Source organism: Nycticebus coucang, chromosome 19, assembly GCF_027406575.1.
Source record: "Nycticebus coucang isolate mNycCou1 chromosome 19, mNycCou1.pri, whole genome shotgun sequence".
NCBI lineage: Eukaryota > Metazoa > Chordata > Mammalia > Primates > Lorisidae > Nycticebus > Nycticebus coucang.
The window spans coordinates 14656858-14673219 of record NC_069798.1 but is presented as its reverse complement, the minus strand read 5'-3'; the positions used below and the strand labels follow the sequence as shown (position 1 = coordinate 14673219).

The following is a 16362-nucleotide window of genomic DNA, read 5'->3' as shown; positions in this document are numbered from 1 at the left end:
GCTTTCAGAATTTTAAATCAGGCTTGGTGCCTGTAGCTCAGCCACTAGGGTACCAGCTACATACACCAGAGCTGGCGGGTTCGAATCCAGCCCAGGCCTGCCAAACAACAATGACAACTACAACCAAAAAATAGCTGGGCATTGTGGTGGGCACCTGTAGTCCCAGCTACTTGGGAGGCTGAGGCAAGTTGCTGTGAGCTCTGAGGCCATGGCACTCTAGCCAGGGAGACATAGTGAGACTCTGTCTCAAAAAAATGAATCTGAGGGCAGCGCCTGTGGCTCAGTGAGCAGGGTGCCGGCTCCATATGCCGAGGGTGGCGGGTTCAAACCCAGCCCTGGCCGAACTGCAACAAAAAAATAGCTGGGCGTTGTGGCGGGTGCCTGTAGTCCCAGCCACTCGGGAGGCTGAGGCAGGAGAATCGCCTAAGCCCAGGAGTTGGAGGTTGCTGTGAGCTGTGTGAGGCCACGGCACTCTACCGAGGGCAATAAAGTGAAACTCTGTCTCTACAAAAAAAAAAAAAGAATCTGAAATCAAACAATAAAAAAAGGAAGATTTAGTAGATGGTTTTTTTGTAGTCAGGTGTATTTCCTTCTCATCCATGTATAGACCTATCTATACTCTTTTATTTATTTAAAAGAGTAGAGCAAAGATAATGTTAACCATAAAAGAATTATCCTTGCTGATTTATTAATAATACCTCTGAAATTCTTGCGAGTTGAGAAGTAGGTGTGAGAAGAAGAAAACAAACTGTGCTCTCTCAATTTCAGTTTAGGATTGGAGTGAAACACCTATTGAAACCATCCCAGTTTTTTTTTTTTCCTTAGCTTTTTATTTGGCTTTAATACTTCATTTCTTAGTATTTTTTAGCACACATCTTCTTTTACTTGCCTTACCATTGTGTTTGCATTTGAGAGATAACTGTAAATTGACTTATAATGGAATTAGCAAAAATGTTTATACTAGCTTTCCCAGCCCTGAGTTGTGCATTATTTCATGTACTAAGTTTAAAATTAAATAGATTAAAGAGCCTTGACTTATGTTATAATCTCAGAAGGGAAAAGTATAGGAAGCACACCAAAAATTATGATCATATTATACAACCCGTGATGGCATATAGCCATATTCTCAGCCTTATGTTACTGTAGAAAGAGTCTTGAGCTGGGAGATAGGACTAGGGCTTAAACCTTGGCCCTATCTCTGATTGTATATTTCCTGAGTAAGTCTTATTTCCCTAACTGAAAGATGAGAATATCAAGACTTACTGTGCCCAAAGGGATTGTTGTAAGAATGAAATAATACTGTATGAAATTTCCTTTTTTTTTTTTGCAGTTTTTGGCCGGGGCTGGGTTTGAACCCGCCACCTCCAGCATATGGGGCCGGCGCCCTACTCCATTGAGCCACAGGCACTGTCCCATTATATGAAATTTCTTAAAGAATTCACAGATGGGCTTGTCACCTGTAGCTTAGTGGTTAAGGATGCCAGCCACATACACCGGGGCTGGCAGGTTCAAACCCGGCTCGGGCCTGATAAACAACGACAACTATAACAAAAAAAAAATAGCTGGGTGTTGTGACAGGAGCCTGTAGTCCCAGCTACTTGAGAGGCTGAGGCAAGAAAATCACTTAAGCCCAAGGGTTTGAGATTGCTATGAGCTGTGACACCATGGCACTCTATCGAGGGCAACAAAGTGAGACTGTTTCAAAAAAAAAAAAAAAAAACCAGAATTCACAGATGTTTGCCTATGGGGAGCAGCTTGCCTATTCGGAGCAGAATGGCAGAATGCTCCCCAGGCAGAAGTCATATACAAAGGTTCTGCTATGGGGAGTCCATTGTGAGTTCTGGAAACAGCAAACATCTACAGTAACATGTATAGATTATTATTGGGAAAGATCAGCAACCCCATCTAATTTGCTGAATGAATTCAAATGTTTGTTTAGTTCTAATCCTGTTGAACAAATAATTTAACTTGCTCTGTACTTTTTGTTGTTTAGGAATGAAATGACGATAATATGTACCTTGGAGATTTTATGGGATTGGGGATTTTATAAGATTTAATGAGAGGTACATACGTATTCAAATGATCTAAGAAACAGTTGTTAACAGAAGATAGATTTTTCCTTTTTTTTTGAGATGGAGTCTAACTCTGTTACCTTAGTTTGAGTGCTATGGTGTCATCTTAGCTCACAGAAACATCAAACTCTGGGGCTCAGCCAATCCTCTTTCCTCAGTTTCCCGAGCAGCTGTGACTACAGGCACCTGCCACAATACCTGGCTAATTTTTCTAATTTTAGTAGAAACAGGGTTTCACTCTTGCTCAGGCTGGTCTCTCAAGCTCTTGAGCTCAAGCAGTCCACCCATATTGGCCTCCCAGAATGTTAGGATTATAGGAGTGAGCCACCGCACCTGGTCAATAGTAAATAGATTTAACAGCTACAGCTAATCAAAGAAACTTCTCCAGTTGCTAAAGTTGTATAATTGTAGTGAAATTGTTGAATTACTATGCAAGTTGTAAGAGATTTATAATTACAGAAAGGATTAAGTTATAATTTGTTAAGTGGTTTTACATATATTATCTTTTTTAACTTGCCTTTCAGCATGAATTTACATATATTATCTTACTGGATTTACATAATTGAGTTTAGGTAAATCAGGTAGTATTATTAAATGATTGTTATTATTTTTATTATATGCCAAGGAATTTAAAAAACCATCTAACCCAACAGCAAAACTGTATGGAAAGGAGAAACTAATTTATTCACTTATTTCAGAACTTAGTGGTTGTCAGAAACCATTTATTTAACAGTGATTTATCATCTATTCAGCTCCAAGTGAAAGAAAGGAAGTGTTGGTATCAAGTTGATTGTGATCTAAGCTCATTTAGTGAAGAACTGAGTATATTCAGTTCCTCCTTTTGAAAACAGTATCTGTTACTATTAGGCTTTGTTCAGCAGTGTGTGTCTTAACATTTTGTAATTTGCTGTTCTCTCCAGTTTTCCTATTTCATCCTAATTTGATTCATTAGCTACTTCAACTATCGTCTAAGGAGAGAGAGTTATTTTTAAAAACTCTATTATTTAATTATTTTATCTTAACAGAATTCAAGTTAAAAGAAAAGATGACATACTTTTAGTCAGATTGTTTTTATTTGCACCTATTTGTCCTTCACTTTTTCTAAACTGAGAAATATGGTATTTACTTGATTAAAGCACATGACTAGCTATTACATTTTTCTGTTTCTAATCTGCAGGATTAGAGCCTTTGGATAATGTATTTCAGGCTCCAAGATCACATTATAGGTTATAATGAATTACTTTTTGTAATCAGACCCTTTGGAGACAGTCCAAGGTAAACTTGTAGTATTCAAAATTCTGCATTTCACTATAATTAAAAGTGTTACTTGAGGATCCAATGTGGTGAATCTGTTTTTAGTGTAATTTTACCAATGTAAAAACATGTCTTTGGATCAATACTAGACATAAAAGTGTTTACAGAGTACAACTGATTGTTCATTTTTCTGCTGTTTGGCCCTTTAAAAATTGGCAACTAAATTCAGGAAATAAATTGTAGTTTATTAGAAAATACTGTTCTCCCAGAAGATCAAGTTTCAGTACATCTCAGGTTTTGTGGGAATGGATCAAATACATCAGACAAAAATAGGCTAAAGTTCCTTACTTTCCCTTTGAAACTGTTGTACTCATTTCTCAGAAAATCCATTTTAGTTATATTGTGTATTTGAATTATATTGATAAAACTATAGAAAAAGCAGTTTAACCATATTTGTCCTAAAATGTATTGGATAACTCTTGGGCCTTGCTTGCTTCAGCTGATTGATGCAGGGGAACCCTGACAGCCCCTCACCTGACTTTCTGCCCTAGGGGCTTTTCTGAAACCAGTGGAAACAAGTGTGTCACTTGAGAGTGTAAGAAATTAGCAATCCACGAGGCAGCCCCTACCTGATGGAAATCAGAAGTGGTGGATAAACGCTCCTCTCTTGCGTCCCCTGGCAGGCTATTTTGAGGTAGTTTCGTGATTCCTAAGAACGAACTTACTAGACTTGAGCCCTTTTTGCTTATAGTGGGGGATAAACTCAGTGAGAATGTACTCTTATGTTGGCTCTCCTTCCTTCCCTGTGTCCTTCTCATCTCCTACCCCTGTTTCTGTGGTGCCTTCTCAAATAAAGAATTTGCACATAAACCGGAAGTCTCATGCTCTGCTTTCCATGGAGAACCTAGACTCAATGATAAAGGGAAAATGTGAAATTTGTTACTATTTTTAAATTATTATTATTATTTTTTAGAAATAGTCTCACTTTATCACCCTTGGTAGAGTGCCGTGACGTCACAGCTGACAGCAACCTCCCACTCCTGGGCTTAGGTGATTCTCTGGCCTCAGCCTCCCAAGTGGCTGGGATTACAGGCACCTGTATTTTTAAATTATCAATGGAGAATTTAACTTCTGAAAATTTGCATTCATGAATAGGGCAGTCAGATTAATTGTATCATGTTAGTGCCTGTCCAAGATTGGTTGGACATGTGCATTTGAAGTTATTTTTTGATAGTCTTAATGGGTTGCCTTTCAAGGGACTCATACACTTGCTTATTCTCTCCTACAGGCAAGAGAATCTTTTTTTTTTTTTTTTTTCTGTTTTCCTAAGACCTACCAACCAGAGATTCTAATGTGATATGTCTGGAATGGAGTTCAGCAATCAGCATTTTTTTCTTTAAGACAAGGTCTTGCTCTGTCACCCAGGCTAGAGTCCAGTGGCATAATCATATCTCCCTGTAACCTCCAAATTCTGGGCTTAAGCAATCCTTCCACCTCAGCCTCCCGAGAGCTGGGACTAGAGGCACAAAGCATTGTGCCTGGCTAATTTTTAAAAATTTTTTGTAAAGGGCGGTGCCTGTGGCTCAATCGGTAAGGCGCCGGCCCCATATACCGACGGTGGGGGGTTTGAACCCGGCCCCGGCCAAAACTGCATCCAAAAAAAAATAGCCGGGCGTTGTGGCGGGCGCCTGTAGTCCCAGCTACTCGGGAGGCTGAAGCAAGAGAATCGCTTAAGCCCAGGAATTGGAGGTTGCTGTGAGCTGTGTGAGGCCACGGCACTCTACTGAGGGCCATAAAGTGAAACTCTGTCTCTACAAAAAAAAAAAAAAAAAAAAAAAAACAATTTTTTTGTAAAGACAAGTTCTATGTTGTCCAGGCTGGTCTTGAACTTCTGGCCTTAAGAAATCCTCTTGCCTCAGCCTCTCAAAGTGTTGGGATTATAAGCTGGGACTGCTGTGCTGGCTGTAGTCAGTATATTTTATCGGGCATCCTCCAGGTGAGTTAGATGGCCCATGGACTACATTTTGAGAAACACTGCTAGATTATTACAGCAGTTATACTGCTGAGTATAATCTATGGCTGTGAAAAGTGAACAGGGTCCACAGCGGCTGAATTAATGTCATGGCACCATTAATCAAATGTTCTAATAAGCTAAGCTAACAAGCCACACACTAGGAAATGAGATTAAACACACTTTTATTTTTCAGAGTTGTGTTCTTCCTTTGTTGAAATTTGATGTGGTATTGATTTTAGTATAAACTAAATACTAAATAGTTGGCTTTAACTTTAGTATTAACAGGTGGCTTATTAGGGTTCCAAGGACTTGCTGAGAGTTTATGTTTGGGATCACTGGTGGATATATCATTCACCTGAAAGAAGTATACACTCACATCTTAACATTTAAAACTGTGGTGGGAAGAGAGACGGTAGTATTGCTGTGATGGAGTGAACAGAAAAACTATTCTTGCTGAATAGCCGGTAGTCAGGATGCAGTGGTAGGGTTAGTTCTATATTATAGTTAAACAATGTACTTATTCCCTGACAACATATATTTGCTTTTAATTGTATCAAGCAATGCTTGGAAAATAACTAAAGCAGAATTCAACAACCCTTTAAAATTCTAAGTACAGAGGTACTTAGAACTTTCAGTATTTTTTTTTTTTTTTGCAGTTTTTGGCCAGGGCTGGGTGTAGAACTTTCAGTATTATTGGTGAAATACTAATATTTTCAGAAAAGTGAATGATTCTACTGTCTTAAGCTATATTTCATCTACTTTTAGGATATCCCTGCCCTCCAAGTTTAGACCAGTATATGTTAAATGTAACTTTTTCTTATCGAAGACTTCAGCACAAAGCAATTGTCTAATATTGTTTCATGTCCATAAATACTGTTTTGCAAGCTACATAAAATTATAATTGATCTTGTGTTTCTTAATGTTTCAAGATTCATTTAGAAACTCATTAGATTTATAGTGTTTAGGAATGAGAAAATCTTCTTTCTAATATTTAAACATATTAAACCAAGCAAGCTCTTTAATTAGGCAAGCTCTTAGAATATTTGTCCCAGTATTCTGAACTCCTTTCTGTGCAATGACATACATTTTATAACTAGCTCCTGTGTGATCTTTGCTCATTGGCCAGTTACTCAGGCAGAGGCTAATTTAATGTTATATTTAGAAAATGTTAAATCCTATTTTATCTTACTTATTTTGCCAAATACATTTTGGACTCAATCTCGTTATCATTATTACTATCAAGAAAATGCAGTATAATTTAATATTAATCTATAATGAATTTAATTCAGAAAGGAATCTTTTGGAGGAAAGAAAACATTGTAAAGCTCTGCAGAAATCATTCAATAGGTAGTAGAAAGAGCACAATCCTTAAAGCATATAGTAATCTTTGGCTAACTAATTTGATGCATATGAGGTAACAGATAAATAACCTGTGAAAAACTTAAGACAGGGGTGGTGCCTGTGGCTCAGTGAGTAGGGCACCGGCCCCATATATGGAGGGTGGGAGGGTGGTGAGTTCATACCCAGTCCCTGCCAAACTGCAACAAAAAATAGCCAGGCGTTGGGGCAGGTGCCTGTAGTCCCAGCTACTTGGGAGGCTGAGGCAAGAGAATTACCTAAGCCCAAAAGTTGGAGGTTGCTGTGAGCTATGACACCACGACACTCTACCAAGGGTGACAAAGTGAGACTTTGTCTCTAAAAAAAAAAAAAGACAGTTTGTACAAGTAAGGTAGTCATGCCCTACATTAACTAACAATGATTAAGTTAGTGATGGAGCACATATACAATGATGGTCCTATAGGGCAGCGCCTGTGGCTCAAAGGGGTAGGGCACTGGCCCCATATGCCGGAGGTGGTGGGTTCAAACCCAGTCCTGGCCAAAAACTGCAAAAAAAAAAAAAAGATTATAATATAGTATTGTTACTGTATCTTTTGTGTATAGTTATGTTTACATACACAAATACTTACCATTGTATTATAATTGTCTGATAAACAGTATAGTAACTTGCTGTACAGGTTGTAGCTGAGGAGGAATATACCATATATAAACCATACAGCCTAAATATATAGTAGGCTCTATCATCTATGCTTGTATAGGTATACTCTAGTTTTCACAAAACAAAATTGCTTAACGATACGTTTCTCAGAATGCACCCCCAACATTAAATGACACATGACTATAGTGCAATTCGAACTATACATGTTGTACCTTCTTCTGTTAATATAGATGATTGAATTTGAATTTTAAGAAGTATTTAAGCCTTTAACCATCTTCCTAGCCTGCTCTTAAAATACTTTTTGAAAAGGCTTCTTTGAAATAAATCTTTAATCAGATTGGATTATGTGGGCTTCTGATTTTTTAAATTTAAGAAGGTTAAAATGTTTTCCAATATTAAATGTTAATGCCTCCCGGGGTTTCTGATTTAATTTTTATCTCTCTGAAAAAAACTAAAATACATATTTTAAGTTGAACTTTGACTTTTCTTACTGTAGCTGTTGAAATGTCTTGTATAATCTATTAAGGATTGAAGAGGATATTGACCTTTGCTGATCACCTGCTATGTTCTGGAAACGATGTTAGATATTGTACACATGGCATATCATGGAAGGTTAATCCTTCCAACAACTTTTAAAGAATGGTTTTAGTTTCCTTAATTTACAGATGGAAAAAGGAGAATTAAATAGTTCCTGAGGGTAAACTAATTTGTAGCAGAGTCAATATTCATCCTGTCAGTTTGGTTCAAACGTCAAATATACTTCTATTTCTCTTGTAAGTTAAGAAACAAATGAAAGTGATTATTTTTTAGAGTTCCTGGGACTGAACTAAAATTACTAAATTAGAAGGATTCCTCAGAAAGGATTTTTACCTTGTGGAAAGATAAGGGGATTAGGAGAATTAAAATTTAGTACTACGAATCAGAATTGAAAATTTTGAGATTTTGGTTCTGAAACTTTCTGTAGTCTCATTTCCTAGAGATTCCTCAAGTTAAAAACATTGAAAGCAGTTTTTGAGTTTTTGTGTGCAAAGTTCTGAATTAAGAGGTCACTTGGAATACCAGATTGTATCACCTCTAAGTTGGGTTTTGAATAATGCAATTCTGGTCTTCAGAACCTTACTGGAATTTTCCTGTCAGTTCTAATCAAATTTTAGGAATACTGTACTTCTTAGGCAAATCCTAAATTATAACCATATAAGAATAACTAAAACAATATAAAAACAATACATATATACTAAGAAAATGAATACTGAGACTGTGTAAAGCAATATTAAGTCAGGAAATGACAGCAATATCCAAAATGTAAGCAAATATGAAGGAATGTGAGTCCTTCATCAAAATTATATGATAGCATTAAGAAATTAGGGTTTGAAATGGTTTGTTACCAATGGCAACCCCATAAATGCAGCCACTATGCCAAAATGTTTGGGAACGATAATGATATAGATTAAAATATAAAAGCAAATAATTTCTTAGTTCACCAAAGATTCATTAACATATCTGTATAACACAATTTTACCTTTTTTTTTTTTTTTCAGGAGCCATAGAGTGATAGTTTATTAGAAGATAGGAAAGCTTCCAATACAATGGAAGGGGTCCATAATGGGTTGCCCAATTTTACCTTTTACAAACGTTTTAGAAAACATAGGTTATATTTCATGTAGTATTCAGAAAAGTCAACTTAGGATAATGAAGAAACCACTAGTTTGCTGTGGTATTCAGGAAACCTGGATGTTCTGGCCCCAGCTGTACCCTTAAATTGTACAGTAGTGATTTGGCTATATTTGGGGGCTTTTCGTTGTTCACCTAAAAAATGAGGAGTTAGATTCATTAATTATCCTTTAAGAGTCCTTCTAGGTTAAAAAAAAACAAACAAAAAAACAACTACCATAGTTCTAAGTACTTCTTTCTTTTTTTTTTTGGTTTTTGGCCGGGGCTGGGTTTGCACCCGCCACCTCCGGCATATGGGACTGGCACCCTACTCCTTGAGCCATAGGCGCCACCAGTACTTCTTAATAGAAAACATCTGAAGATGTTCAGGAAGGAAAGAAGTTGCCGTAGTTAACAAAGTTAACTGTGTGATGTGTGGAAAGGAATAATGCATCCTTGACTAGACTTAAAGAGAGAAAAGATTTTACATGAGTAGTAGAACACTTGACTGGATGCTGAGATGATGTTGTTCTGTACAAGATATATACACATTTACAGGGGTCTTAATTGGGTTGGTAAACATATCCTTAATTTTAATCAAAATATCACAATATAGCAATATTTTAATGAATTCTATTTATGGAAAATACATAAGAGTCATATTTAATAGGCCTGACCTATATTTGAAAATGAAAAATGAAAACTATAGAATATCTTCCAAAATGTAGATCAGCTTGAAATTTTACCCATGAATTTATATGAAATGTACATCTTAAGTGTACATTTTTTATGTGTCTGATTTTGCTGAGGTTCTTAAATAACCTCTTCAGAATCATACCCATAAAAATGTTTAATAAATAAACTAGAATCCCAATTCAAGTTTTTCTTTGAACAGCAGCCCTGTATTTTAAAACTTTTAAATTTCTGTATACAATATGTTCACCAGAAATACTAACAATAAGCTCTATTGATACATGTCTATATCTTACCTGAAAACTAATTGGAAAGAGAAAAATTACACTAGTTCAAACTTTTGGTCCATATTAACAAAGATTTGTCAAAATAAAATTTGTGCTGAATAAAATTAATTTTGATTTGCTGAATCAGCATATTCCTTTTGCAAATACACTACATGACTTTTCAGCAGTTTAGCTCAATTACTGGAAGTTTTATGCACAACTGCCTAGAAGTAGGACTAACCAGCATCCAAAAGATTTTCCTGCAAAAAATGAAATCTAATCTGAAGATTTATTTATACTTTTAAAATTTATTCTTAATAAATGTTAACATCCTAAAGAAACTAACGTTTACAGCATTTGACTTAGAAAATCACCATTATAGCCTTTGAGTTTACACATAACAGAGTGGGACCCTAAGGACAGTTAAAAGGGTGCATGCATCAGTCTTGCTCAGCTTAAGACCCAGTCCTTAAGATGATCGTAATAACTTTTGACAGGAGAGTACTTGGTATAAATCTGTTAAAAATGTTTTAAAGCCCCAGATAAATTCATATATCAGCTGATAAGCTAAATGAGTACCCCAGAAGATGTGTGCATTCATTTTAATCTAATACTAATAACTAAGGAGGTAGTTTGGGAATGCCAAAATAAATCTAAAGAGATTGGTAACTTTCATTTCAAATGACATAAACTACTAGAATTAATTGAAAAACAGAGGTAAAAGAAAGGTTTTAAAAATGTAATACAAATGAAAGGAAGATCCAAGTATTCTTTAACCTAAAAAGCCTTTCAGACCTAATAGGCATGACAAAACCTGTCTTCATTCCTTTCTATTCAGCTCAGCAAGTGCTTTTGAGCTCCAATAGTTAATCAGTTACTAGATTCTCCAATCTTTGTTTTTCACACTCCTCAATTCTTGCTATGAATTGTTCCTGTAATGTACTTAGGATCACCCAGCAGGCCAATACTTTTTTCTTCTTTGGCTAAAAAAGGCAATTATTATTTATCCACAATTAGATTTAGTACATAAAATTGTTACCTACCATATAGCAACAGCCTGTAAAACATAATAGTATATTATCAAAGAAGTAGATGGCTTAAGATGAATCACTAATATATGAAATCTATTTAGCAAATTATTCACCCCTATTTTTTAAATGGCAGTAGCCATGCCCAACTTACAAAGAAGTACAGTAAAAGTGTATTGTACAACAAATACCCTTTATCTAAACAAATCAGTGAACATATATGTGTGTTACAATATCTAACCAGTTTTAAAGAAAAGGCATAATACAAGTATTACTATGTTTAAATAGATATCTTCTTAAATATCATTTCTTAATTTCCAAAAATGCATAGAAAATTGAGAAATATAAAAAGTGTATTAACTTACCCTTCAATTTATTTAGAAAACCTCTGCTCTTGGTCAAAAGCAGAAGATGTTTCACTGCTCACTTTCTCTGATGCTATAAATTTAACATTAAATTAGTGGACGCCACCTCTCTAGACCACACTAGAGTTTGCTAGACTCTACTGCTATGTGGAAGAGTTCTGCTGCATCTAAGCAATATACTGTGTGCAATGGATAACCTAATATGCCTTTCATTTAACTGGCTGGGCAGGTTTCTACCGTCTGTGGAACATGGAATCAAACCAGAATATGTTGGCATAACAGGCCAGTCAAACCAGTTCTTCTGTAGATCCCAAACCTGTCTGACCAGTCTGTATCAAAGGGTAGCTCAACATGCTGCAGCGACTCAGCTCTGCTAAGCTTGTACCGGGTGAGTTATCCCCACCTCCCATCCACTCCCAACAAACTGCTCAGAATGTTGTAGCCTCCAGCAAAATAATTCAGAGTTCTAGTGGGAGGGGTAGGTCTGTGTCATGTACAGCAAGAGTCCATTGTTACAAGCCTCTCATTGTAGATACAGAAAAGCAAGAGGTCTGTTATCCTCAGAGGTAGGTAATCCTTCTTAAAATGCGTTCTAGGGCTCTCTGCTGACTAAAGCCTCTAGGAATAGATTATCTATAGTGAAGAAGAATCCCACAATGCCTGACCTTTTCCACTGATTTGCTTGGTCTAGCTTAGCCTTGAGGGGAGAGATTGATATTCCCCACAAGGGTGTAGCCCTGAGAGCTAGAAGGAAACATTTTTAGAGGGAAAGAAACCAGGTGTAAGTTGACCAAACATTTGCCTGTGTGTATTATCTTCCTTGTTCTCAGATGGTCCTCATACCGTTCCAGTCTAAAATTGAAAAAACTCCCACTTCCACATTCTAGGGACAACTTATAGAGGCTTTACTTTGATATTCAACAGTTTAAAACAAACTATTGATATCTACAATATTTCAGGAACTGTGTAGGGTTCACATGAGGGAAAAAGACAAATTTAGTATGAGATGGGAACAATGTCAAAGTTCCTGATTAAGTGTGGTTAGTAAGCTTTTGGAAAGAAGATATGAATTTTGACAGAAATTGGTTTGTATTAGGGAGATAACGTGAGATTTGTCCTGACCCTGTTATAAAACGTGCATATTTAGAAATAGTCTTTCCTATCTACTGATGCAGTGATTCCAAAACTCTTCTGCTTTAGGAATTACTTGAAGTGTTTATGAACATAGATTCCTGGGCTCTGCCTCCCGAGTTTGTGATTTAGTAGTTCTGGGATGTTGCTCAGACACTTCCACTGATTCTGATGCAATTGCTATGAGGACCATAGGCCCAAACTCCACACTCAGATTCTTTTCTATTTCTATACCTAATTTAATAGAGTGAATACACATAAACCAGAAACTGCCGTTTTCATTTTTCTATCTCCAGCATCTAGAACACTTGAAAAGCACTTATTAATGCTTACTTAGGAAATAGCAACTCAGAGTCAATACTTGCTAGATCTCAGGGGAATCACAACTAGTAACTATTATATCAATCAAACTCCATTAAATGCTATAATTATAATAATTGTGGTGGGACCACAGAAAAGGGAGCAAGTATGACTAAAAGTAAGTGGAAAATTTTACAAGGAAGACTGGTTTAGAGACTATGACCAAAGATTTCTATCTGCAGGGTAACAAAAGATTGGGGGAACAATAAAAATAATGCTCATGGTTTAACACAATATTAAAGTGTTATGTATCTGAGGACATTATGAACTTAAAACTTGGTAAAAAGATTGTTTTTTATAGCAGGGGTCAGCAATTTTTTTCCATAAAGGATCAGAGACTAAACATTTTAGAGTTTGTGGGTCAGATTGTTTTTGTCTCAACCATTCTGCTGTTACATTGTAGCTTAAAAACAGACATAGCCAGTGAATAGGTGTGAGGTTGTGAAATTCGGATTTGGTCTTTGACCCCATTTCCTGGCACACAACATCTAAAATCCGTAGAATCTCCAAAGTGATGCCTGTTTGAATGCTAATGAGGCTGGTGGCCTCTAGGTAGCTTCAGGATGGGGACAGTTTCTGAAAGCCAAAGGCATGATTAGAGAGGGTTGAGACTTTGGGGAATGGAGAGGGGCTGGCTGAAGGTTAAGTTGATCACCAATGGACAGTGGTTTAATCAATCATGCCTGTGTAATGAAGCCCTCTAAACCCAAAAGACAGTGTTCTGAGAGTTTCCAAATAGCTGAACATGTGGAGGTTCCCAGAGAGTGGCATGCCTGAGAGGGCATGGAAGTTCTATACCCATCTCATAGGCCTCGCCCTACACATCTGTATCATGGGGAACAACACTTAAAATAAATTGGTAAACATAAATGTTTTCTTAAGTTCTGTGAGCTGCTGTAGCAAATTATGTAAGCCCCAATTTATATCAGCCAGAAGCATAGGCCAGACAACCTGGGGCTTGCCCTTGACATTTGAAGGGGCAGGCTTGTGGAAGTGAACCCTTGACCTGTGGGATCTGGTAGTATCTCCAGGTAGACAGTGACAGAATTGAATTGGAGGCGGCGCCTGTGGCTCAGTGAGTAGGGCGCAGGCCCCATATGCCGAGGGTGGTGGGTTCAAACCCATCCCCGGCCAAACTGCAACAACAACAAAAAAATAGCCGGGCGTTGTGGCGGGCGCCTGTAGTCCCAGCTGCTCGGGAGGCTGAGGCAAGAGAATCTTGTAAGCCCAAGAGTTAGAGGTTGCTGTGAGCCGTGTGACGCCACGGCACTCTACCCGAGGGCGGTACAGTGAGACTCTGTCTCTACAAAAAAAAAAAAAAAAAAGAATTGAATTGGAGTTACCGATTACATTAAACAAGAACTGAAAGTGGAATGGATTGCAGCTCAATTTACAATTGCCAAGATGTAGAATCAACCCAAAGTGCCCATCGGCCTATGAATGGATTAATAAACTGTGGTATATGTATACCCTGGAATAAAATTCAGCCATAGAAAGATGGAGACTTTGCATCTTTTGTATTAACCTGGTTAGGGTTGGAGAACATTCTCTTTAATAAAGTATCACAAGAATGGAAAAACAAGTATCCATGTAATGTGAAGTCAGTAGACAAACTAATACGTGCCCACACACAAAAAAACTCAATTCAGTTCAAGTTGGGGAGTGGGAGGAGAAGAGTGGGAGGAAAGAAGGGAAGGGGTTTGCTGTGCTCCCACCTAATGTAACCGTGTAAGGGTACATGGCACAGCTCCTGAGTGAGGAGCAAAACTACAACAGGGACCTTACCTAACAAATGCAAACTTTATAACCTACGCATTTGTACCATCATATTAATCTGAAATTTAAAAAAATAAATAAAGGTGGAATGGTACTTTTGGAGAACAAGAAAATAAATATTAGAAAGTAAAAATATAATAGCAGAAATAAAGTCAACAGAAGGAGCTGGAAGATAAAGTTGAGGAAATTCCTGAGAAAGTAACATAAAAGATTAAAAAAAAAAAAGGAAAGAGAAGATAAAATATTCTTTTAAATCAGAGAATTCATCCAGGAAATGTATCAATTAACTGAAGAATTTCCAGGAAAAAAAAAAAAAACAGAGAAAATGGAAGATTGAAAATTATCAAATAGTTCTAAACCTTTTCCTCAAGAACGAAGGACCCAAGTTTCTAATTGTAGGATCCCACCAGAGGAATGAAGAGAGGCCCTCAACAAAGCACATCATCATGGAATTTTAGAACAGCAAGTATAAAGAAAAGATCTAAAATATTCCAGAGAGAGAGAGGAGAAAAAAAAACAAAACAAGTCACCTAGAAAGGATTGGTATCATAATAGCACAGGATTTATTAGTAGCAACACAGACAACTAGAAAGCAATGGATTCGCCCCCCCAATTCTGGGAGAATATTATTTACGAGCCAAGAATTCTGTATTTATTCAGTCTTGCAACCAAGTGTGAGGATAGAGTAAAGGTAGCTTTGGGGCTCTAAAACTATATCTCCTTATCTTTTCTTAAGAAACTACCAGAAGAATGTCCCCTTATCTTTGTTAAGCTCCAACATGGCCACCAATTCTGAGACCTGTCCTGTACAGGGTCACTTCTCACCAGTAAGCTATAGAAGATTCTGTAATTTTTTTTTTTAAATGCTAATTCTTTTATTTATTTATTTATTTATTTTGGTTTTTGGCCGGGGCTGGGTTTGAACCCGCCACCTCCGGCATATGGGACTGGCGCCCTACCCCTTGAGCCACAGACGCAGCCCAGATTCTGTAATTTTTATTTAGAGAGAGTGGGGAGGAAGGAAGGGAAGGGAAGGAAAGGAAGAGAGATGAAAAGAGAGATGGGAGAGGAATATGACTGGTTTTTTCTCACCTAATTCATTGCATGTCCTAAGGTCAGGGAGCCATGACACAAATCTGGCTGAGCAGGCCTCAGAGCTGTGGTGACATGCCCTAGAATATTCTCAGATAAAGGGGCTGTGGGTGGAGAATGCAAAGAAATGTGTTACAATAGCATTTTATTAAATGTAGAGCTGCCCTTATATTCCATATTCTACCCAGTTATTTTTCAGCTCTCAGACATTGTTTGAAAGTCTTTCAGGGATTATGGTATCTATTAATGGTAATAACAACATTTATTATTTGTTGATCAGTACCAGGCATTGTCCTGAGCACTTTTCACGTATCATTTCATTTAATTCTATAATGGTCCTAGTAGAGACATAGTGTTATTGTATTTTCTTCTTTACAGATGAGGAAAATGAGATACATACAAATTAAGTAATTTACTGAAGGCAAAATAATCATTTAGTGGTAGAGCCATTTTCCAAACTTAGGCAACTCTGACTCCTGAGCCTAGGGTATTTTCTTGAAACTGCAGACCTACTAAAGGGGAAAAAAATGGATTCTCTCTGCATTGGTAATTAGAGACCACAATCTGTTTTTGATCTTCTCTCTTTTTCCAAGCAAACTCTTGCCATGGAAGTTGATTTCATTTAGGTATTATTGTCTTGAAAGCAATTGTGTGACTGATAATAG

General features: G+C 37.1%; 1 protein-coding gene across 1 annotated transcript in view; it reads right to left on the bottom strand.

The window, feature by feature from the left end:
• RBBP8 (RB binding protein 8, endonuclease) overlaps positions 1 to 11422 on the bottom strand; it is a 129330-nt gene extending 117908 nt beyond the window's left edge. Inside the window, exon 1 of the mRNA XM_053571584.1 lies at positions 11339 to 11422. The gene's annotated coding sequence lies outside the window, so the exon portion shown is untranslated. The remainder of the gene's footprint in view (positions 1 to 11338) is intronic.
• Between the last annotated feature and the right edge of the window lie 4940 nt (positions 11423 to 16362).